We start from the raw sequence: 24,679 nt of genomic DNA, 5'->3' as shown, positions 1-24,679 counted from the left end.
TTACTTCGCGCGAGTCGTGACTTCCATAGTTGGAACTTTTAAGTCTATTTTGGTTGAAATTTTACTCCCGATACAAAGGTTACTCTACCCAAATTTCTACATCTTCTCGCCATAGTTTGGCACCTCTCAAACCCTCTTGTCAGCGATGGCTTCTTCTTCAGAAAAGGAGGAGTATTTCATTCGGAAGTTCGATGGCAGCAACTTCACCATGTGGAAAGAGCGCATGAAAGATTTGTTGATAAACAAAGGCCTCTCTGAACCGTTGAAAGAGCGCGCAGAGGATGATGATTATACACAAGCTCAATGGGAGATTTTGGATGCAAAAGCCATCGCTACGATACGTCTACATCTAGCCGAATCAGTCTTCTTCACTATCATAGGGAAGAAAACAACCAAGGAACTTTGGGATAGCTTATGTTTAGCATGGGAGAGCAAAAGTGCATCCAACAAGGTTTTTCTCATGAAAAAGCTTATGAAGCTCAACATGAAAGAAGGTAGCATAGTTTCCAGTCACTTAAATGAGTTCAATTCCTTGTTTAGTTAGCTGACATCTCAGGGCTTTAAGGAGTTTGACGATGAACTCAAGTCTATCTTCCTGTTATGCTCTCTACCCAGTTCATGGGATATCTTTTGCACAGCCATTAGCAATTCAGCTCTGAATGGAAAGTTAGTGTTCAATGCTCTCACAGATGCGTTGCTTACTGAAGAGATTCATCGTAAATCTCTCGATAATGCTAGTCATGGAGATGCATACATGGCTGGCAGTTCAACAAAGCTAAGAGGCCGTGACAGGAACAAATACAAAAGCAAAAGTAGAGAACGAAATCCTCGTAGTCCTAGCAGACACAGAAACCAAAGTAGAGACCGCAATGTCAAAAATGTCGAGTGTTACTATTGCCACAAGAAGGGTCATTACAAAAAGGATTGTCGCAGTTTCCTAAGAGAGCAGAAAAACATGCAAAAGGATAATTCTGGCAAAGGCAAAAGTACAGTAAAGATTGAGGAGATCAATATTGTTGAGTCTCCCATGAAAACCACTGCAGTAGAGGATGCTCCTCCTGCAGTGATGCTCATTATGCCCACAGAGATTCATGCCAAGGTGACAGCAGATGCCTCAGATGTTCTCATTTTCACTTCAGATCTCACTCCAGATGCTTTGGTTGCACAGGATGAATATTATGCACAGAATTGGATCCTTGATTTTGGTGCAAGTTTTCATGTCACACCGCATAGAGAGTGGTTTTCCTCTTATGCATCCATGCATGGAATAGTCAAGCTTGGTGATTCCTATGAGCTTGACATTATTGGCATTGGTGATGTGAAACTTCAAATGCATAATGGCACTAATTTTGTGCTGCAAAATGTCAGACATGTGCCCAAGCTTACGAAAAGCTTGCTTTCTATAGGGCAATTGGATGAACTTGGCTACACTACAGTTTTTGGTAATCGTTCTTGGATGATCCGTAAGAAAAACCTTATCATGATGAAAGGAAATAAAAACGGATCCCTATACTCTTTGTTTGTTTTGAGTGTCGACGAACACTCTATCTATGTTGCCGGGCTGCCGTCTCCTGAGTTGTGGCATAGCCGGCTAGGGCATATTAGCCAAAAGGGAATGAAAACACTTCAGCATTTTGGCTACTTACCTGTGTTAGATTACACGGAATTTCCATTGTGTGAGCATTGTCTGTATGGCAAACAGACTAGATTGACATCTTCGCCATTGAATAAGAAACTAGGCGAACCTCTAGACTTGGTGCACAGTGATTTGTGTGGTCCAATGCCACATAAAACTGTAGGGGGGGCAAACTACTTTCTCACATTCATAGATGATTCTTCCAGAAAGGTGTGGGTGTATCTCCTTAAGCGTAAGGAAGAAGTCTTTTCGACATTCCAAAAATTCCTCGCCATGGTTGAGAACCAATCAGGAACAAAGCTCAAAGGTTTTTGCACAGACAATGGTGGAGAATACGTCTCCACAGAATTCAAGGATTTTTGCACCAGAAGAGGCATTCGGCAGCAGTTTCCTGCTCCATGCACACCTGCACAAAACGGGATAGCTGAAAGAATGAATCGTACGATTCAAGAGCGAGTTGTCTCTATGATGTCTATGGCGAAGCTTACTCCAGAGTTTTGGGGGGAAGCTGTTCTGACAGCAGTGCACATCATCAACAGGTCACCTAGTTCTCCTTTGAATTTCAAAATTCCATAGGAATTATGGACTGGCAAAAGGCCAAGCTATGAGCATCTACGTGTATTTGGATGCGAGGCATATGCACATGTGCCCAAAGAACTTCGTCGGAAGTTAGATCCCAGATCACACAAATGCATCTTTATTGGCTATGGTGCAAACGGAGAGATGGGATATCGTCTCTGGCACCCAGAATCAAACAAAGTCATTCGTAGCTCACATGTGATTTTCAATGAATAAAAAATGCACAAGAAGCCCATCAAAGATGTTGAGTACAGACGTGTTCGTTTTGAGGATGTAGCCTCCGAACCAAATCAGTTCAGTAGTGTTGCACCCACTCCTCAAGTGCAAGATACTACTATTGCTCCAGAGAGAGCAGAGTCCAGCAGCCAGGCACTAAGACGCTCTGAGAGAGTATCACGTGCGCCTGAGCAGTTTGAGCCGGGTATACACCACATTTTGGTCACTGACAGTGGAGAGCCAACCTGCTACAAAGAAGCTATACAAATGGAGGATATCGTTAAGTGGGAGCACGCTATGCAATCAGAATACAATTCGATTGTGGCTAATGAGACATGGGATTTGGTTGAATTACCAAAAGGCAAAAATGCTTTACCTTGCAAGTGGGTATACAAGAAGAAGTATACAGCGGAAGATCCCGAGCCTAGATACAAGGCTCGTCTAGTTGCCAAGGGTTTCAAGTAGCAAAAAGGTGTGGATGTTGATGAGATTTTCTCTCCAGTAGTCAAGATGACTACACTTCGCACCATGCTTGGCTTGGTTGCTATCCAGGACATGGAACTTGTCCAAATGGATGTGAATACATCATTTCTTCATGGGGATCTAGATGAAGATGTCTACATGAAACAACCAGAGGGATTCTTATGTGAAACCCAAAAACCAACGAGGACAGAATTGGTTTGTAGACTTAAAAAGGCACTCTATGGCCTCAAGCAAGGTTCAAGGCAATGGTATGAAAAGTTCGACAAATTCATGCAGTCTCAGGGTTACATAAGAAGTCAAGAGGATCACTGCTTATACACAAAAAAGATTGAACGATGGTTCTTTAATCATCTTGATCTTGTATATAGATGATATGCTTATCGCAGGAAAATCAATTGATGAAATCAATCAGTTGAAAAAGATGCTAAGCACTCAGATTTTCATGAAAGATTTGGGAGATGCCAATCACTTTCTTGGTATGCACATCAAGAGAGACAGGCAACGTGGAATTCTTGAATTATCTCAAGAAAATTACATTCACAAAGTATTGCAACGTTTTAGTATGCAGGGGGGGAAGTCATTGAGTACCCCAATGCAAGCATACTCCAAACTTAGCAAGGAAGACTCTCCCAAGACAGTGGTGGCTGAGAAAGAGGAAATGGCAAAAGTACCATATTCTTCAGCAGTTGGCACTTTGATGTACGCTATGGTAGCCACAAGACCAGACATTGCACATGTAGTGGGAGTGGTTAGTAGGTACATGTCAAACCCTGGCAAGAAGCATTGGGAAGCAATGAAGAAAATCCTCAGATATTTGAAAGGTACAGCTAGCAAGTGTTTACGCTTCGGAAACAATGATGCAGCTGTTGTAGGTTACACGGATGCAGATTATGCGGGTTGTGTGGATCGTAGAAGATCCACATCTGGCTATGTGTTCATGTTTGCTGGAGCAGCTATCTCTTGGAGATCGTGTCTCCAAGATTGCACGTCTTCATCTACCACTGAGGCAGAATATGTTGCTGCGTCTGACGCCAGCAAGGAAGCCATATGGTTGGCTCGTCTAGTGGGAGATTTGGGCATTCACAAGGTTCCAGTACTACATTGTGATAGTCAGAGTGCCATTGCTTTGGCAAAGAATCCAGTGTTTCACTCAAAGTCGAAACACATAGAGGTCAGATACCATGTCATACGAGATGCATTGGCTGGCAAGCGTATCGAGCTTGTCAAGGTTCACACTAACGACAACCCCGCATATGCTCTCACAAAGAGCCTAGCCTCGGAGCAATTTACACATTTTATAGAACTTATGGGTGTAGGATGAAGCATCAACAATGCTTCATCAATTTTGTATAGACTAACTATACTAATGCCACTATTGGCCACCATGACCTTCAAGTGGGAGGTTGTTGGGGTGTAGGCCAGGTGGCCGTGGGAAACCACCCTTGTACAATTGATTTCTCTTAATCAATATAGGGCGAAAAAGAGGAAGTGTTGACTCTTCTCTTTCTTCTCCACTAACCCACACAGTGGCTGTCTGTGTACAATCCCCTTCCCCATTCTCTTCTTCTCCTCTCTTGCACACACTCCGTACACGCGCACTCTACAGAGAAGTGGATATGGAGATTGCCCTTCATTGCGGCTTAGCTCCTCCATAGGACGATAATCTCACCTCGTAGAGTTAACCATTTGTGTTGCTACAATTAGCTCACTAACCGTGTGAGTTTTTCCATGCCCTAGCCGGGTAGCTCATCCCTCCGGATTGATAATTTTGTTGGTCATTGGAGCTATTGCAATGATGGGACCCCCAACAGGAGAAGAGGGTGACCTCTTCCTTGCCTTTTTCTGCCTTTGTTTCCTCTCTTCCCTTTCAAAGTGATGAGGAGAAGGACTATGGGTTGGTGTTGTACTCTTGGGAGGAGTTGACGATTGTCTAGACTGCCATCTTTGTGGAGCCACATCTTTAAAGGAACTTAGTGATTCACTTCTTTCTTGTTCTTTGGATTCCTCCTCTCTTATGAGAGAGAGTCTTCTTTTGGGAGGCTCATCAAGAGGCCTCCTAAGCTCTCTCTCCTCTTGGAGAGAAAGGGAAATCCCATAAGCACAAAGCTGTTGAGTAGCTTTGTCTTGCAAATCAGGGTTGCCCATAGCTTGTTGCAACCTAGTAACAAGATAATAAAAAAACATGGGGGCATCATCATTAGCATCTTCATGTGAAAAATCAAAATTTTCAATATTCATGCTAATTAAACTTATGTATAAATTACTTTGTGCTTTGATACCCTCAAAAACCTTAGTCTCTACTCTTCTTTACCTTTGAAAATTAGTTCTCAAATAGCCACACCCGTGGTTTAGACACTGTTGATTGCAAAGACTAGTGAAAAGGGTCTAAAATTGCTCGATTGATTATGGATCCTATTGAGCATTCTAGTAGCTAAATTAATGGTTAAGCCAAAGGAAAGTCCCAAGAGGCTAGTTTGCTGATTGCAAAGACTAGTGGAGAGGGTCTAGCATTGCTCGGTTGAGCTTGCTTGTAGCTCAAGAATGGTTAAGCGAAATGCAAGCCCCGAGAGACTCCATTATGAAGAATATAGTTCCCAATGGTATACCTCAAACTAAGTCCTTCCCAACCAAGATAATAGATCCTTGTCCCAATTACCCTATTGTAATGAATAGGTCCAACCTTTCATGGAAAACTTAAGGACCTCTCTTCTTAAGTAAGAAAACAAAAACCAATAGCTCTGATACCAATGTAATGGAAATGGCCTATGAACATAGGGAATAGCTGAATTAATAGAAGTATAGTGAGTATTTTTATGAGGCTACTTTGAGAACATAGAGGGTGAACTTGAATAGTGGTAGCAACACAACCATTATACTTAATTAACTTGGAATAAACACCAATAGGATTTTGTATATAGATTCTCCCATTAAGAGAGACTTGGTAAAATACAATCTTTGTATTCCTTGTGACCTAGGTGATGCAATAAAGATGAAAAGATTCATGCATCATGAGCATAACATAAACTTTGTAAAAGAATTAACCATCCACGGCCTCAGTCCCAAGGCCTGAAACACCTTTAAAGGTGGAGAGAGCTACTGGGGAATGAGAGTAGGGAAGAGGAAGAAGAAGTAACATACGAAGAAAGACATAGTTTCTCACTTATCATTTTAGCATAGCATAGCATAATAGTATAATAATGATGATAAAGAAGATGGAAAGCTTAAGCATTGAAGCATGGATCTTGGTTGGATTTGCATTCCATAGCCAAGAGTGTTGGTTTAGGCTCTCAACTTCTCAACAAGATTAAAGAAGTAGATGTAGTTCTTGCACACCCCCCTTATAGCTCATACTAGAAGTTGATTGTACCCCTACAAGCCTAGCCAATCACATGCATAGCGTATATCAAGCAACCATGCTAGCCCTGAGACAAGTGTCCCCCTTTCCCCTTTGAGAGAGAGGACTCTATAAATGCATAAATAATAAATTTAAATAGCTCAATTATCATTAGACCCCTTTAGAGGCCAACCAATCGGCTTTAGATACCTTATGAGGGCAACATAAAGAGGAACTTGACATGTGTCCTTGTTGCTTCTCTAGACAAGGCTTGCCTTGTGTGAGGGTGTGTGTATTATCTCTCATGCCCCTACAATAAGGGTTGCCCCCCCATGAGTAGCAATCTAGTTTGATTTTTGGAATCCCTTAAGCCCCTCAAGCACTGTAGTCATAGAGCACCTTAGCACCTTAGTCATTAAGCATCTCAAGTCCCTCAAGCACCTTAGTCAACAAGCATGACAAGCACCTAAGCTTGGGCCGGGTTCGCACCTCAAGCACAGCCCTAGCTTGCCTGAGGTCAAAGGACTTTTAACACTAACCATTGGAGGTCTTTAATGAAGATAACCCTAAGGTCTTTAAGCTCCATTATCTAACCTTGATCTTTGACATACCATCTCTCATTTGGACCTTTTTAATTCCTGGCCCCTTGTTGAGGTAGATCCATAAGCACATGTTTATATTCTAACCCTTGTTCTTGTTTATTCTCCCAGATTAAATGATCAATTTAATATGAGAAAATCCTTTGGTTTGGTTAGATATTAGATTTTATGACATTTGATGTGGCCTTTGGAGACAAGGGCTTCATGGAGTCCTCCAAGCTATGCCATGTAGCTATGCACTTTCAAAAATTTGCTCGTCAGTGGTGGGCTAGCCTTCATGGCAATAGTGAAGCACTAAAGACATGGAAAACTCTATGAGTTTTCATCATGAAGCAATTCCTTGCAAGACATGCAAAGGACAAAGTGCTTAACAAATGGCGGAGTTTGAAGCTGCTCTCCAAGGAGTCTATCCATAAATACATGGACAAGTTTTGAGATTTACATCTCAAGGCTACCGTCTTTCAAAAGACATACTTTGCCAAGCAAAAGAAACAACTCTGTGTGGGATTACCTAAATAAATGGATGAGTATGTCAACTCTCAACGGCCTAGTTCTATCACCAAAGTAATCCACCACACTATGGTTGCTTCACGCATCAATTTCCAACAAGGGGCTAAAAGGAATGCCAATCCCATGGAAAGCAAAGACAAAAATGATGCAAAGGAAAAAAACAATGCCCAAAACTCTTCCCAAGGAAACTCCAACAACAACAATCGGTCCAAGGAGAAGGGAGTTTACAAATGAAAAAATACAATCTCTACTACTGAAGATCTAGAATCTTTTCGTAAGGACCACAAATGCTTCAAGTGTCGGGAGAAAGGACATAGCTATCGTTCTTGCCCCAAGATAAATGACTGCAATGAGACTCCTAGAGCTTCCACAATCAAAGGTCCAAAAGAGGACGCTCATTGCAAAGGATCACCTCTCTCCTATGCTTGGTAGAAAGTAAGGGAGCATGATGCATTCATCCTGTTTGACCCTGGTGCTACTCACAATTTCATATTCACGGAGTTGGCCACCAAGTTAGGCATTCAAGCTCATGAGATGGGAGATGTAGTTGTAGTCGATGGAGCCTTCAAGGGGCAAGAAGCCGCAGTCACTCCCTTGATTGGGAAATTGAGGCTATATGTCCAAGGCTATATTAACAAAGACTATTTATTCATCTTTCCTCTCAAGCATGAAGATGTCATCCTAGGTGCACCATGCTTTGAGTGTATGGCTGTTAATGTAAAGTTCCCTGAAAAAAGGTTGTATTTCAAGTATAGGGAAAATAACATGTACATAGATGCTAATGAGCCTGGTCGTACCATACCCCTTGTAAATTTTCTTCCTTTTGACAAATCAATGAAAAGCTCAGTTTTTGCGTACATGATTTTTGTTAAACAATCTATGAAAATCCTAATGTTTTATCAAATGAATGGTAGGAATCAATAAGAGCTAGACTTGTCTAATCTTATTAATGGATTCCAAGATGTTTTTATTGATGATATCCCTTTGGACTTACCTCCAAAAGGAGGGGATGATGACCATCGAATTGAGCTCCTACTAGGAAGCTCACCGCCTAACAAGCCTCCTTATTGAGTTTCCCAAGCTCAACAAAGGAGATCATGAGGCACGATGGCAGAGTGCGCGGTTTCTAGGGTCAATCAAAAAAGCAGCGGTGCCTCTGGCTGTAGAAAGGAGCTTAGCATACTTCAAACTCGGATAAACGAGTGAAGATAACTTAAATAGGGTTTAATACATGTAATAATGACAATGAAAGAGATTTTGAGACAGAAGAATGCAAGTAAGAACATTATCAAAAGGATACAATGATAAGATACATAGATTCGAGACTCAAGAGATCTATTCAACTAACTGGTGATACAGCTTTAATTTTTTTGATTGCCTTTTTACAATCAAATTGCATACGCTGCATCTGTATGCCTTTTAAATTGCAACCCTTCAACCAAAAAACTTCCAAAAATTAAACCACTGTCGAGTCTTTTCGTGCTCTTGATGCTCTTCTCGACATTCCCTTGTCTTCTCCAACTGCTCTCAAGAACAAGAATTGCCTTCTGTTGCAGTTGGCTCCAAAAACCCTCCCAGTAATCCCAAAAAAATGCCAAAAGAAAGAACTAAGAACCCTTTACAAGTTAAAAATACCCCTCTTATAGGAGGTGCCAACCCCAAAAAATAAAAATTGGACTCCTCTTGGCCGTCCAAGTCACCATGAGCTCAATTTCCTATGCATTTGATACACTTGGTGCATCTAATTTGGTTTTACCGTGCATGGTGGACACTTGACCGTTTTCACTCTCTCTCTCTCACACACACTTGAACTACATGTAGAGCACCCCTTAGTCTTTGTCCGGCTTTGTCCGCCTTTACTAACCCTTTAGCTCACCTTTGACCGGCTCTTAAAAACTCACTTTGATGGGCCCCTTGAATCCACTTTTGTCGGGCTTTGATTGTCCGATTGACCCTTCTCTCTCTCTCTCTCTCTCTCTCCTTTGCTCGCACCCTTCACATGAGCCCTCCCTCTGCCCCTACCACTAGTGATATCGCTTGTTGGGCGGGGGGGGGGGGGGGGGGGGGGGGGGGGGGGGAGGGGCTCAATGGCCTTCGTGGGACCAAGCCCTTGCAGGGTCCCTACCACGTAAGCACACGCGTGACATTCAACACTGGCTAGAGCCACTAGCTTCTCTAGCCAGGGATTTTAATGACGTGATCACGATCATGTGGTCACGTTAATAATGCAAGTAATTACACATAAAAAAGACATGATCACATTAATTATTATCGTGATCTTGCAAAAACCAATAGAGCCGGTAGGCCCGTCGGGCTTTTTCATTTTCTGGACGGACCCGTTGAGCTATAGGGTTTTCCTAGCGGGCCCGCCGAGAAAATGAAAAAGCCATGCGGGCCCGACAATATATAGTAAACCTCTTCTTACTTTGTCATTTTAACTAGGAAAATCCTTGGGCAGTGTATCTGAGCGCTGGGTATTGTCATCTCCTTGTGAATTGACCTAAGGTTGTAGAGTCACAAGTCCTTTTTCTGGGCCAAACGTGATTCTTAATTCTTTAACCACTCCTAAAAATATTTAAATCCTTCACCAAACATAAAGGTTTGAAACCAAAACAATTAAAAATTTGGAGAGTCAGGTCAAAATGAGGGTTGTAATTGGTTTTAGAAGATGAGTATATGCAAATGACGAGTCGATCAAGGGTTGGATGTCCTGTACTAGTGTATTGGGCATATAAAGATCCTTGAAGTCTTGCATTTTTCACCATCATAGATTTGAAGTGATTGGGTGAAATTAGCTTTTAAATATTGAATTGGATGCATAAGGGGGTTACAATCCTTGATTGGGTACAAGTAGTCCTCCATTGTGTAATTGTATTGAAGATTTCATCGCCCTATTTTATGCATTGGTTTATATAGGGAGTGCATTATGTATTATGAAAGATTGTTAGTGCATGAGATGGTCAATCATCGGCATTATTGCTTTTGTGTGTGTTTTGCAAATAATTATCATGATTTCAACGTAAATGTTGATGATTCTTTGTAGCATGTGAAAATCGTTGTGCCTTATTTTCTTTCGAATCGCAGAGGATGTATAAATAATCATTATATTTATAATTGCATTGACAATGTGTATGTTTACTCGAACATATGTGGTTGATATGTGGAATTGACTAGAGTGCATTGCAAATCTCATATTATGTAGATTTGATTGCTTTCTTAGTGATTTTTTTCTAATATATATTGAAAAGAAAAAAATTATTTTTAAAATTGAACATCTAGTTTGTATTTCTTTAGTATTAAATTGAAAGCAATGGAGCAAAATGTGGGCACAAGTGATATGAAGAAGGCAAAGAATAAAAAAGCCCCTATCTCCCAGATTTGGCCTGACAGACAGACTTAGTATTGAAGGTTTAGCCAGACAATTTTTACAAAATCCTTACAAAGTTGTCGTTGTTTCATAAGATCTAAAAGCCAATCATTTAATTCTACATATTGTAGAAGTTGTTTTTTAGAATGAGAAATACTCAAAATTGGTAGATTTATTGGAGCGAATGATGGATGGAAGTAAAGTGATCATATTTGTGGAAACAAAAAGAAATTGTGATCAAGTTACTAGAAAAATTTGAATGGATGGATGTGCAGCTTTAACTATCCATGATGATAACAGTCAAGCTAAACAAGATTGGCTTCTTTCTTAATTTAGATCTGGCAATAGCCCTATAATGACAACAATAGATGTTGTAGCTCGAGGTTTGGATGTGAAAGATATAAAGCACAAGAAAGAAAAATGACAACAAAGACCGCACTGACATTGACAATGAGGTCATGTCAGGGACGAAATGAATTCAGAGGGGGAAGTGTTGACCCATGGGTCAATAACACGACATAACTCAATTTCCATACCAAAGTCTTAATTTTTGTATAGTTATGAAATGATGCGGATTATGGTTAAAAACATCATTTATAATGAGTATTTATTCTAGTTGGAGAAGCCGGGGTGCAATGGCACTTCCACATTGTAAATACAAAGCCAATTGATTATGGTAGCCTTAGTATATAAGGTACCTAGATCATTTTGTAACGAGAACGTAATCATAGTCAAATATTTAAGCTGTCATTGACCATGTGTGAGAGAGAAAGAGAGAGAGTGTGAGCTTCATCGTGACGCTACTTGTTGCTCGCTCATCGCATTGGAGATTCAACTGCACCATCACGATTGGCTTGAAGAGAGCTACACAACAATGCCAAGCATTCCTCTCAAACCAAATCACGTGTGGTAACACATCTATGAGCTATTTGTGGTTGTAATAATATCAAATGATGTCTCTTTTTGGCATGCAAGTTGTCCTTATAATTGTGGCGACACTAGGTAGCTCCCGCAACAAAGGTAGTTGTTGCATCTATGTGTGTGTGTGTGTGTGTGTGTGTGTGTGTGTGTGTGTGTGTGTGTGTGTGTGTGTGTGGATCAACAAAAAACACCCAATGGGACTAATTAGGGCCCTCTATATATTAAGCTACATCCCACCGAGCTTTAGGGTTTCCCCAATGGGCCCACAAGGAAAATGCAAAAGCCCGGCAGACCCGTAGGGAAAACGCAAAATCTCGGTGGGCTTTTTGTGGGTTTCTCTAGGTTGCTCTAAACCGGCTTGTTTGTGATCATGTTAATTGTGAGTTATGTAAATTTATATGTCAACAAGACCTTGTGATCACACAAATTTTTTGGTAATTACGTAAATGTTAAATCGCTGCCTCCATCACGCATCCAAAACAACGCCGATCAGTGTGCATGCACTACCCAAAGGCCCACCAACAAGGCTATGCACAGAGCCGCCATGACTGACCTTGAGAGAGCATTCTCTCACTCAACTCACATCTCAAAGCAAGGTCACGCCACAGCCTAAATATCCCCAAATGGGAGCTCATTACACAAGATGTGGGATTTCCTCATGCCAAGTGGCGTCTCCAGGGTCTCCAAGCCTCCAAAGGCTCTGAAAATTTGCAAAAAACAAACGCTTTTGAGAAGCAACTTCCCCCCTCCATCTTTCAAAGCTTGCCTATTTGCGCTCAAGACTCCCCTTCCCAAGACGTAAAGCGCCGACTGACAAACAGGATTCCCACTGTTCTCGTTTCTTTTGAACCCCATCGGGGCCACCAATCGAGACCACCAAAAAAAACAAAAAATGTCGAGCACTACACTACCGCCCTCTGGCATCAACTTTAGCCTACAACAACTCTACGTCCGGGTATCTGATTGACTACCAACAACTCCAACTCCATATGAAGTGCTCTACCTCTCAAAACCTGGTCAAACCCAAAATGATGCCCGATGGCCCAATTTTTAAAGCAAGCGAATGCGCGCATAACCGGTCCCCTAGAAACCTTCTTCTGCTAATATCTTTTGCATCCTAGCTCCGATTGCCAATCTCAAAAGACCAACAAGCTCCATAAATCAAGCTTTATGCATCTATCACTTCAAATCACCTATGATCACTTGTTCCCATCTACCCTGCCCGTCTCAGATCTACAAGCACTTCCAGCTTTAAACTGCAACAACTTTCTCACCAGGGCTTCGTTTGATGAGCCGTCTAGACTAGTTTACTCAACACTTCAAGCACTACAATATTGGCCTATGAGACCGTTTTTTGGCAATCATCACTGCATCTCGATTTGCAAGAAGAAACCTCATTTGATGGCCTCAAACCACAATTAGTATACATTATAATATTCTCCCTATGTCAAGCAGAATTTGGCCTAAATCATAAGTTTGGCAAAACCTTGGAAATGCAGGCAGATCCTCGTCTTTCACCCCATGTCCACAAAGCGGCACGACAATGCACAAGAATTGATAGACAAAGTGATGGTGAGGCCTAGATCCTCTCCCTTTTGCTCTTTAGTCCTTTTAGTGCAAAAGAAAGATGGTACATATTGCCTGTGTGTGGACTATCGGCGCTAACCATATCACTCTATCAAAAAAAAAAACCTATATCATGGGTAGAAGATCTTTTTGATAAGTGGTTTCTATAGCAAGTCACAATGATCTATCTTCTATGATAGATGACTATTTTATATACCTTGACTTTAAAGATATAATGTCAACCCTTGCATTGGGGAAGAAATAAGAACCACTCCCCTTGTAGGATGGTTATCTTCTCCATGGAAATAGGCTATGTGTTACCCACTCCCTTCGTGAGAACGTCATGTATGAATCCTATGCTCCTCCCTATGCGGGTCAAAGAGGCATTCAGGATAATCTTTGAGGAGTAGAGACGTACTTCTATTGGCCTACCATGAAACTAGACATAAAAGAGTATGTTTCAAAATGTGTGGTAAGCCAAAAGACCAAGTATGATAGACGGAAGCAACCTAAGTTACTCCAGCCATTGCCAATCCCTAATTCACCATGGGAGAGTATAGCCATAAATTTTATCTTTGGATTACCCAAGTCTATCCATGGGAATACGGGAATCTGGACAATAGTCGATAGGTTTAGCAAGCAAGCACCATTTATTCCTATCAAAAATACTATTAAGGCACACCAAATGGCAACTCTCTTCATATCTCAAATTTTCAAACACCATGGATTGCCAATATCCATTGTGTCAGAAGATAGAGATCCTAAAATGACCAATTGTTTTTGAAAAGGTCTGTTTGAGAATCTAGGTACAAAATTGAATTTCTCTTCAACCTATCACCCACAAACGGATGGCCAAAATGAGGTAGCCAATCTTACAATTCTCAATCTGCTAAAGACATGTTATAGAAGCAGATCAACGCTTTCAATGGAAAAAGTACTTACCCCTTGTAGAGTATGTTACAATAATACTATCCATACTACTATGGGAAAGGCACCTTTTGCGATCATAGAGGGAAGACCTACAAGTCCCTTGCTACTTAAGGTACATTAGAAGACCTTTGTTGTTGATGAGTATAGTCGTGACCTAAAAGAATATTTCCAAAAGATTAAGGAGGCTATATCCATCTCTCAAAAAAGCCAAAATGCTACTGCTGATAAGCACAGAAGGCCCTTAATGTTCAAAGAAAACGATTAGGTCCTACTCAATTTTCCCAAGGCTCAATTAAGAAAAACGACGGGAAACAAGCCTACGGGCCATCAAAAGTATTATGATGAACAAGCAAAAGATACTATGATCCTTTTCAAATCTTGAAGCCAATAAAAGACATTTTTGATCAACTCAAGTTGCCCAACCATTGGATTACACAATGCTTTTCACTTGAGTCTGCTTAAGCCCCACAAAGGAGAGCCACCAAGTGAATTAATTATTGAAGACCCCCCAAAAATCAAAGACCAAGAAGAGGTGCTACAACCCAAAGCTATCCTTCAACATAAAGGCAAGGTACTACGACATGGTAAGATCATCCGACGGTATCTTATTAAGTTCAAAAATTAACCTTTTAAAGATGCTAGATGGATGCAAGGAATACAGATTAAGGAAGATCTCTGTTGTCGACAAGTATAGCCGTGACCTACAAGAATCTTTTCAAAAGATTAAGGAGGCTATATCCATCTCTCAACAAAGGCAAAAAGCTAATGCTGATAAGGATAGAAGGGACTTTACTGTTAAAGAATATGATGTTAAAGAATATGTCCATTGTGCTATGGGCGGCCGGACACTGACTATACTATGTTGTAAATATACTTTGGATAATAGTTAAAAGAGAAGAAGAGAGAAGAGAAGCACGTTGAATGGCTGCTGCTGCAGGGTAACGATTGTGTGTGTGTGTCTCAATGTGTGTTGGTGTGTGTGCGTAGTCTTCTTTCCTACCTTCTCCATCACCTGCGCACTCTACAAAGTGGTATCAGAGCTCAGTTTAAAGAGCTACAGTCAATACACAGATTTCCGCAGCTCTGGAAAACAACCAAAAAGAGAGGTTTTTGGCTCACACAACCAGCTCACACAAGCATAGGAGATTTCCAGTTTTGCACTCGGCAGTAGATTTACAGGTTACAGGTGAAGAATTTAGCATTTACACAGGTTTTGGAGAGCAACATAGAGCTTTTGCATCATGATATTGTGTTATCGAAGATTATTTTTGGTTGTTATGGGTCCGTTATGGATAGCTGTCTATGTAAGAAAGGTTGTGGGAAGAAGTTGAGGCGGTTATATTGCTAGATTGAGTACTTTGTGGTTATGTATGGATATGCGGTTAATGTATTTTGGAAAACTGCAGCCTTTGTGAGGGTCGAGTGAGGTTTTTTGAAGCCTTGCCTTGGGAGCTTTGGTACCTTGGCAAGGTGGATTAGGTACTAGAGCGAACCCCCGACTGGCCCCACGAAAGCTCTCATATGTCGTTTACGACTATGGGAAGAAGGTGGATGTATGGATATGTGGTACATGATAGCGTATGGATTGCATTTGCATACAGGTCCATGTGGACATTGTTTTAGAGTATTTATGCATAGTATTGAGTCAGTCTATGGCAAAGTGAGTCAGTGGATTTTCCCTTGGCAGTGAGAGATTTTTTGTCAGTGTTTATGAACACTTTGGTTAAGATTGTCACTTGAGATATTGTCCAAATACAAACGAAACTCCGCCAACATTTTGTCAAAATCCTTTGGAAGCAATTGAGAGAGTGAAGATGGTAGAAAGTTCAACTCAAGTCACACAGATTGTTGGAGAGAAGATGACCAGAGAGAACTACAACATATGGTCTTACAGGATGGAGAACTTTATCATGGACAAAGGTTTATGGGATTACATTACAGGTGAACAAGAGTGTCCCAAGGTTGGTTTGGAACCAAATAGAGAGAATGTTGAAGCACATAAAACATGGCAAGCAAGAGTAGAAGCTTACAAGAAGTGGATCCAAAATTCAAGGAAAGTGATGCATTGGATTTCACTATGCATTAGTGACTTCTTTATACCACATGTGAAGAAGGCTCAATCTCCAAAGGAAGCATGGGAGATACTAGCAAGAATGAACAACTCCAATACAGAACCACGAAAATTTCACTTGAAGCAAAGGTTACATTGTGTATGGCGAGGAAATAGATCCATATCAGATTATGTGACAGAGATAAAGCAAATACAGGAAGATCTTGCGAGCATTAATGTTGAAGTTCCAGATGATGACTTAGTTTCAATGACATTGAATGGTTTGGGACCGGAATACAAGTCATTGGATACATCTATATCTGTTCGAGGACACATGCCTGATTTTGAAGAGTTAGTAAACCTTTGTTTGCAAGAAGAGGTGAAGCCAAAGATCAAATAACAATTCCAGAGATCAGGTTTTTTACTCTAGAGGTCGTGGAAACAATAGAGGTGGAAGAGGAAACTATGGTCGTGGAAACAATGCTGGAAGAGGTCAATGGCAAAACCAACAAAGTCAAAGTTACAAGATTATAGCCAAGAGGCAAGGGGAGAGCCCGAACTCATGGACGTGGAGGTGGACGATTTGTACATCCTCAAAGAGATGGATATTGTAACAGATGTGGCATTTATGGTCACTTTGAAAGAGAATGTTACACAAGGCTAAATCAAAATCGTGATCGTGGTGGAAGAGGCCGAGGTTATGGCAGACATGGAGGAAACTTTGCTGGATACAATCCTCATTATCAAAGTATATATGACAATAGATAGAGTGGAAATGTATTTCCTATGGAGCATGTTGTTGGAAGCATGGTGGAGCCACATCATACAGATGATTGGTATTTAGATAGTGGTGCCACAAATCATATGACATATCATGGTGAATGGTTTGACAGAAAAGAGAAATTAGAAGAGGATGAGTTTGTCGCTATAGGTGATGATACTATGCATCGGATTACACATGTTGGTTCACTTCCATTGCTAGAAAAAGACGGGACATACAACACATTGGGAGATGTTCTATATGTGCCTTCAATCACAAAGAATTTAGCATCAGTTGGACAGATGACAGGTCAAGGGTTGCAAGTCCGTTTTAATCATTATAGCTGCTTCATAGAGGATTTTCACAAAGGCAGACCAGGCAAGATATTGGCACGTGGAAGAAAGAAAGTTCGTTTGTTCTCATTGGAAGCTGGAGATCCATGTTTACATAGCGGTATGTATGCAAACAAATCAGCCCCTCAAGATAATTGGGCAGAGTTATGGCATAAGAGGATTGGTCATGTCAATTGTAGAAGACTAAAGCATATGCAATCAAATCAAATTGTACGTGGATTACCAAAGTTTGGCAGATTGAATTTTGATCATGTTTGTGAAGCTTGTCGATTTGGAAAGCAATCTCGTTTACCATTTCCAAAGAGGGGGAGAATTAGCCAACGTCCTTTGGAAATTGTTCATTCAGATATTTGGGGACCTTGTGATCATGCTACGCCGAATGGTTTTGTCGATATTTTATCACATTCACGAGAAAGAATAGAGTCATAGCAGAGATTGCAAGAGCCATGATGAATGAGATGAATATGCCATTAACATATTGGACTGAAGCAGTTCATACAGCAGTACACATTATGAATCGAACACCAATAGTTACCATTCATGAAATTTCACCTTATGAGAGACTTTATGGGATCAAACCAACAGTTTCCTACATGAAAGTTTTTGGATGTGTTTGCTATGTTCATGTGCCAAATGAAGCATGAAAGAAGATGGATCCAAAGGCAGTGAAGTGTATATTCTTGGGCTACCCAGTTGAAAAGAAAGGTTACAAGTGCTATGATCCTACGACAAGACAAGTTTATGTCAGTAGAGATGTCAGATTTTGTGAGCATGAACCATGGTATAAACCAAAGCCAATGATGATAGAAGATGAGTATGAAGAGCAAGAGAATGTGCGTCATGTTGTTGATAAGCCAGGACCATCAACAAGAACTATTTCAGAACCACATATGGCAGAGGAGAGTACAGGAAGTGTCAACCTATGGAGTGGTCATTTGCGAGATAAGAAGCAAGACAAGAAAGGCAAGAAGAAAGTGGTTGAAGAGAGTTCTGGAGATGAAAGCCTCAATGAAGAGCATGGTTTACCACATTTGAGGACACCTGGCAGTAAGCATATTGAGAAATATGTACCCCCATATGCAAGAGTTGAAGAGAAGAGTACACCACAGTTGAGAAGATCAGAGAGGGTGCATTATCCGGTTGATAGATTGACATACAACAGTTACATGCGTACACATTATGCATACATGGTTTCACGTGTGCAACATAAAGAGCCTACATGTTTTCAAGAGGCAATTGGAAAATTAGAATGGGAGTCAGCTATGGATGATGAGATGGATGCTCTTGTGAAGAATGACACTTGGGATTTGGTTCTCTTGCCAAGTGGAAAGAAAGAAATTGGTTCAAAATGGGTATACAAAGTCAAGTGCAAGTCAGATGGTAGTGTGGAAAGATACAAAGCGAGGCTTGTTGCTAAAGGTTATGCACAAACAAAAGTTGTTGATTATGATGAGACATATAGTCCAGTTGCAAAGATGACAACAGTCAGATTGGTGATAGCAATGGCAAGTATGTTCGGTTGGAAGTTACGGCAAATGGATGTCGATAATGCATTCTTGAATGGTGACTTGGAAGAAGAAGTTTATATGATACATCCAGAGGGTTATCAACATCCAGAGTTTTCATATTATGTGTGTAAGTTGAAGAAAGCATTGTATGGTTTGAAGCAAGCATCTAGAGCTTGGTGTGAAAAGATAACCAGATTCTTGAAGAAGATTGGATTTAAACAATCTACTGCTGATCACTCATTGTTTTTGAAGCATGTTGATGGAGAGATCATCATTATTGTTATCTATGTTGATGACTTGATTCTCACTGGAAGTCATGATGAGAAAATTTTGCATGTCAAGAAGAGTTTGTTGAGAGAATTCAACATGAAGGACCTTGGTGAGTTGAGATATTTTTTGGGAATTAAAATTGTCGACACTTTATCAGGAATTTGGATGATACAAAGACAATACGCGTTGGATATGCTTGAGAAGTATGGAATGACAGCGTGCAAACCGGTTGATACACCTCTTGATCAAAATGTGAAGTTGTTTGATGATGGACATTACATTGAGGATGTCACTATGTACCACAAGATGGTTGGAAGCCTTATTTACTTGACAATAACAAGGCCAGATTTGAGTTATGCAGTGGGTGTTGTGAGTCAATTCATGCAAAAGCCATGTAAAAGTCATCTTGATGTAGTGAGATGGATTATGAGATATGTGAAAGCCATTGTCAGTTATGGAATGTTTTATGAAAAGAATGGGAATCTTTGTCTTTATGGTTACACACATGCAGATTGGGCAGGAGATTTTATGGATAGAAGATCTACAAGTGGTTATGAATTTTCCATTGGCAATGGTATGATTAGTTGGAGTAGTAAGAAGTAGTTAACTGTAGCATTATCAAGTACAGAAGCTGAATATCGCGGAGCAGCTTTGGCAGCATATGTGAAGAGTCATGGTTGAGAGTACTTATGGTAGACTTTGGTTTTGACTATTTTGACAGTGTCATTATATATTATGACAATATTAGCAGCATCATGTTAGCAAAGAATCCAGTTTACCATGATCGCACTAAACACATTGAGGTACATTATCACTTCATTAGAGAAAAAGTTTTGGCAAATGAGATTGATTTGGTGTATGTGAAGACAAATGATCAAGTTGCGGATATATTCACAAAAGCTCTCAGAAAGGAGAAGTTTTGCTACTTTCGTGAAGCATTGGGAATCCATCATATGCAAGATCACTCTGAGCTTGAGGGGGAGTATTAAAGAATACGTCCATTCTGCTATGGGCGGTCGGACACTGACTATACTATGTTGTAAATATACTTTGGATAATAGTTAAAAGAGAAGAAGAGAGAAGAGCAGCACATTGAATGGCTGCTGCAAGGTAACGATTGTGTGTGTGTGTGTGTGTGTGTGTGTGTGTCTCGATGTGTGTTGGTGTGTGTGCGTAGTCTTCTTTCCTACCTTCTCCATCACCTGCGCACTCTACATCTACATTCAAAGAAAATGATTGGGTATTACTTAAGTTTTCCAAGGATTGATTGAGGCAAAAGAAGGGCAAAAATCCTACGGGCCATCAAAAGTATTATGCTAAACTAGCAAAAAGATACTATGGTTCTTTTCAAATATTGAAACCAACCAATGACATGGCTTATCAACTCAAGTTGCCCATCCATTGGATCATACACAATTATTTTCATGTGAGCCTACTTAAGCCCTACAAATGAGAGCACCAAGAGAACCAATTATTGAAGATCCCCCAGAAATCAAAGAGGTGCTACAACCCGCAACTATCCTTTGGCGTGAAGATAAGGTACTATGACATGGTAAGATTATCCGACAGTATCTTAATAATTTCAAAAATTATCCAATTGAAGATGCTAGATGGATGCAAGGAATACAACTTAAGGATAGTATGAGCCTTGTCAATGCTACATAAGAGTAAGAAAATGTACATGTTGCTTTTAAAATGATCATTTTTTTTGTTTTATAAGACTAATTCTCTGTTTAGTGTGCACAAATTTAAATAGTATGCATGCTTCAAATCATGTTTGTGATGATGACGTCTCTTAAACATCGAGTATAATTTTTCATTCTACTTCGGGAGCATGAAATGGAATCAAGAGTAAACATGCTTGTGCCAGCTAAGTCTCCCAAGCCCCAAATGAATTAGTCATCCATCTTGGAATGATGTCGTAGGGTAAAAATGGATCCTCTACCCGCTAAGAAACATCGACTAATGACTAGGGATTTATCTCTTCTACCTCATAGTCAAGGACGACTATGATTTCAAGAGAGAGATAATGTCATAAAATCTAGTATCTAACAAATCCAAATGATTTTATCGTACTAAACCGATCATTTAATGTGGGAAAATAAACGAGAACAAGGGTTAGGATATAGACATGTGCTTATGGATCTATCTCAACATGGGGTCAAGGTGAAAGGGTCCAAATGAGAGATGGTGTATCAAAGAGCAATGCTAGATAATGGAGCTTAAAGACCTTAGGGTTATCTTCATTAAAGACCTCCAAAGGTTAGTGTTAAAAGTCCTTAGATGGTAGGCAAGCTATGGTTGTGCTTGAGGTGGGAACCCGGCCCAAGCTTGAGGTGCTTGTCGTGCTTGCTGACTAAGGTTCTTGAAGTGCTTGTCGTGCTTGCTAACTAAGGTGGTTGAGAGGATTAATGACTAAGGTGATAAGGTGCTCCATGACTAAGGTGCTTGAGGGGTTTAAGGTGTTCCCAAAGTCAACCACAATCCCTACTCATGGGGGGGGTGAGTCCTTATTGTAGGATCAATAGAGAGCACACACACACCCTCACACAAGGTAAGCCTAGTTTAAAGAAGCAACAAGGAGACATGCTTGAGGTGCTTAATGACTAAGGTGCTAAGGTGCTCCATGACTAAGGTGCTTTAGGGGCTAAAGGTGTTCCCAAAGTCAACCACAATCCCGACTCATGGGGGGGGGCGAGCCTTTATTGTAGGGGCAAGAGAGAGAACACAGACACCCTCACACAAGGCAAGCCTAGTATAAAGAAGAAACAGGGACACATGTCAAGTTCCTCTACATGTTGCCCTCATAAGGTTCCTAAAGCCTATTTTTTGGCCTCTCAAGGGGTCCAATGATAATTTAGCTAATTTAATTAACTGTTTATGCATTTATCAAATCATATCTCTCTAAAGGAAAATGGGGACACTTGTCCCAAGCCTAGCATAGTTTCTTGATATACACTATGCATGTGATTGTCTAGTCTTGTAGGGGTCCAATCTACTTCCAGCATGAGCTACATGGGGGGGTCAATCAAACCAAGCTGGTGGTGTGCATTGGGGGTACACTCTCTCTCACTCACACTCACAAGGTCAATCTTACTTGGAAACGTGCAAGAGCTTGATCTCCTTCTCCAAGCTTGTTGAGAAGTTGAGAGCCTAGACCAACACTCTTGGATATGGAATGAAAATCCAACCAAGAGCCATGCTTCAATGCTTAAGCTTGCCATCTTCTTCTTCATTATTATTATGCTATTATGATATGCTACACGGGGATTTTTTTTTGCGAGCTTTCAATTTCGAGCTTTTATAATTGGAACTGTTTTTTCGAGCTTTTGAACCTTGATTTTACATAAATTATATCCTTAAGTATCATTGTGTAGCAAAACAACTCAGAACTTCACAATAAATCATTCAACTACCAAACAATTTTTAGAAATATGGAAGCACAACAATGCTTATGCAAAATGAAATTTTACAAAAAGCACCATTTGTATGTGTTTTTGAGCCTGCACATAAAACTTGATTCAAAGTTTTTTTGCCAGAGTCTCCTTTGTATGGAGACCTCTTCTTTAAAAAAAATGTACACCCTTTCTTGGGCTCCCACATGGGATTTCCTTCACATAAACTCTTATTTCCACTACTTAAATGATTTTGTTATCTCACACAAATCAACACACAAGCCAATGGGGTCAGCATAATACGACTACATAAGAAAGCACAATCAAAGTCATCTTCACATCATGTGGCCATCATGTACCAAACAAACTCAAAAGAAACATCCAAATGAAAAGTATGGAGCACACCAAAATTCCATGTCAATGTCACATGGCTACCATGTACATCAAAATATAAATCAAAAAATCAATGTGTACTATTAGAATAGTGTTTCTCCAATCAAGTGTGCATCTGTAATCAACATTTCACAGGTCCACATGCAATGTCGGTAAACCATCTTTGGTAGAGCACATCATCTAGCTCTAGACACATGCAATGCCTCATATCTTTCGTAGAAGCTCGGCTTAAAACACCACACCCGGCAAACAAGTCCAAACATAGTCTTGAGGCTTGGTTAACGTTGCCAGCAACCATCTAGCCATATAAAAAGTAAATTAGAAACAGAATGTAAACACATATATACCATAACATTCATAAGTATCATAATTTAGACTAATTTTACCAAAAGAACAAAGAAGACCGCTCTGCCCCGCCTCTAAGAATGACACCATCAATCTCAATGGGGAAAACTACATCATCTATCATGTAGCTACAATCTACTGGAAACAATCTTTTGGCAATTTTCTCCCCTGCCTCTCTATCATAGTGTGGCACAGGATGACCAATATGATACCAAAGACACATGGTAAGATCGAGTACCTACATTAAAAAAAGTTCAAATAATGTCATAGCTATAAAGTTTTTAGTTAGGACAAAACTATGAAACTAAGTTTGTTATCTCACCGCCTCTCTAATGAGTGGATGCCGATATGCCTTCTTGTTACACATGAGGGTCCATGTACGTAACAACACAAGTCCTACCCTAGTAGCATCTACAATAAAGTCTCCAATATGCTCGGCCATGCACATGGTGACTAAAAACCCCTCATCTGCCAAAAAATCACGAGTCACATCCATGAACCCTGTCACTAGACCCCATGGAAAATGTGTTCCACTTGGGAACACTCATGTCCTCTACAAAAGTGAATGATGTTATGTAAGCATACAACCATAGTTAGCTGTAGGTATTACCCCAAAGAAAAGTTACTTACCCAATGGAATAGGTCCTAGACCATCCACAAGTAAACTTGTAGGAAAATCAGCAAAGAGAAGCGTAGCCACCTCACGACAAGGCACACTATCTCTGCTATATAAATTGATATTTTGTGTCTCAAAAAATTTGTTGATGCTACAAGAAAACCAAACATGAATCGTGTTCAAAATCATAGAACAATGCAAGAAGAAAATGCAAAGAAGTAAGAATCATGGAAATCCACCTATCAAGGGCAAACTTGTCAATTTGTGATATATCTACAAGCAAAACATCTACAATGGTTTGGTAATGGAACCCTACAAGCATTATCCAAATTAGATTTGAGTTAGGAAATATGAAAGACAGATTTGATAACAATTTTATTAAAATTACCAACAGATCGTGTGAGCGGCCTTATCTCTCAGGCCTCTCACCCAAGTGAGGACTCTGCAACAAACAAAGTTGTGTGTGCTAATGAGGATGTGGTGGGCACATTAGAAGAGGGTGTCATATGGGGTATAGTGGTTGCCAAAGAGGACATGCTGAGCTCAGTAGATGGCACAATAGGAGGCATCGAAGAGGGAGTAGGTAATCTTGATGTACTTGGAGGCTCAATGGTCTCTTTACCCTTCTTGAGTACATTGCTTGCTAGTGGAGTACCTTGAGAGCCACTCTCAAGGGTTTTTTGAGTAACTCCATGTGAAACGGGAAGGAGAGAATCTTCTTGTGTCTCCTCTAAGTACTCGTCACTCTCTTTTTGAAACCCTTTATTCAACAAGCATACAACAAAATATCACATAGGTTAGCACTAAAATAAGACATACAATCTCAAAAGAAAAGAGCAACAAGTGTA

Source organism: Adiantum capillus-veneris, chromosome 13 (assembly GCF_014529385.1).
Source record: "Adiantum capillus-veneris isolate H3 chromosome 13, ASM1452938v2, whole genome shotgun sequence".
Classification (NCBI taxonomy): domain Eukaryota; kingdom Viridiplantae; phylum Streptophyta; class Polypodiopsida; order Polypodiales; family Pteridaceae; genus Adiantum; species Adiantum capillus-veneris.
The sequence above is the reverse complement of the archived record's forward strand: the minus strand, read 5'-3'. Positions refer to the sequence as shown.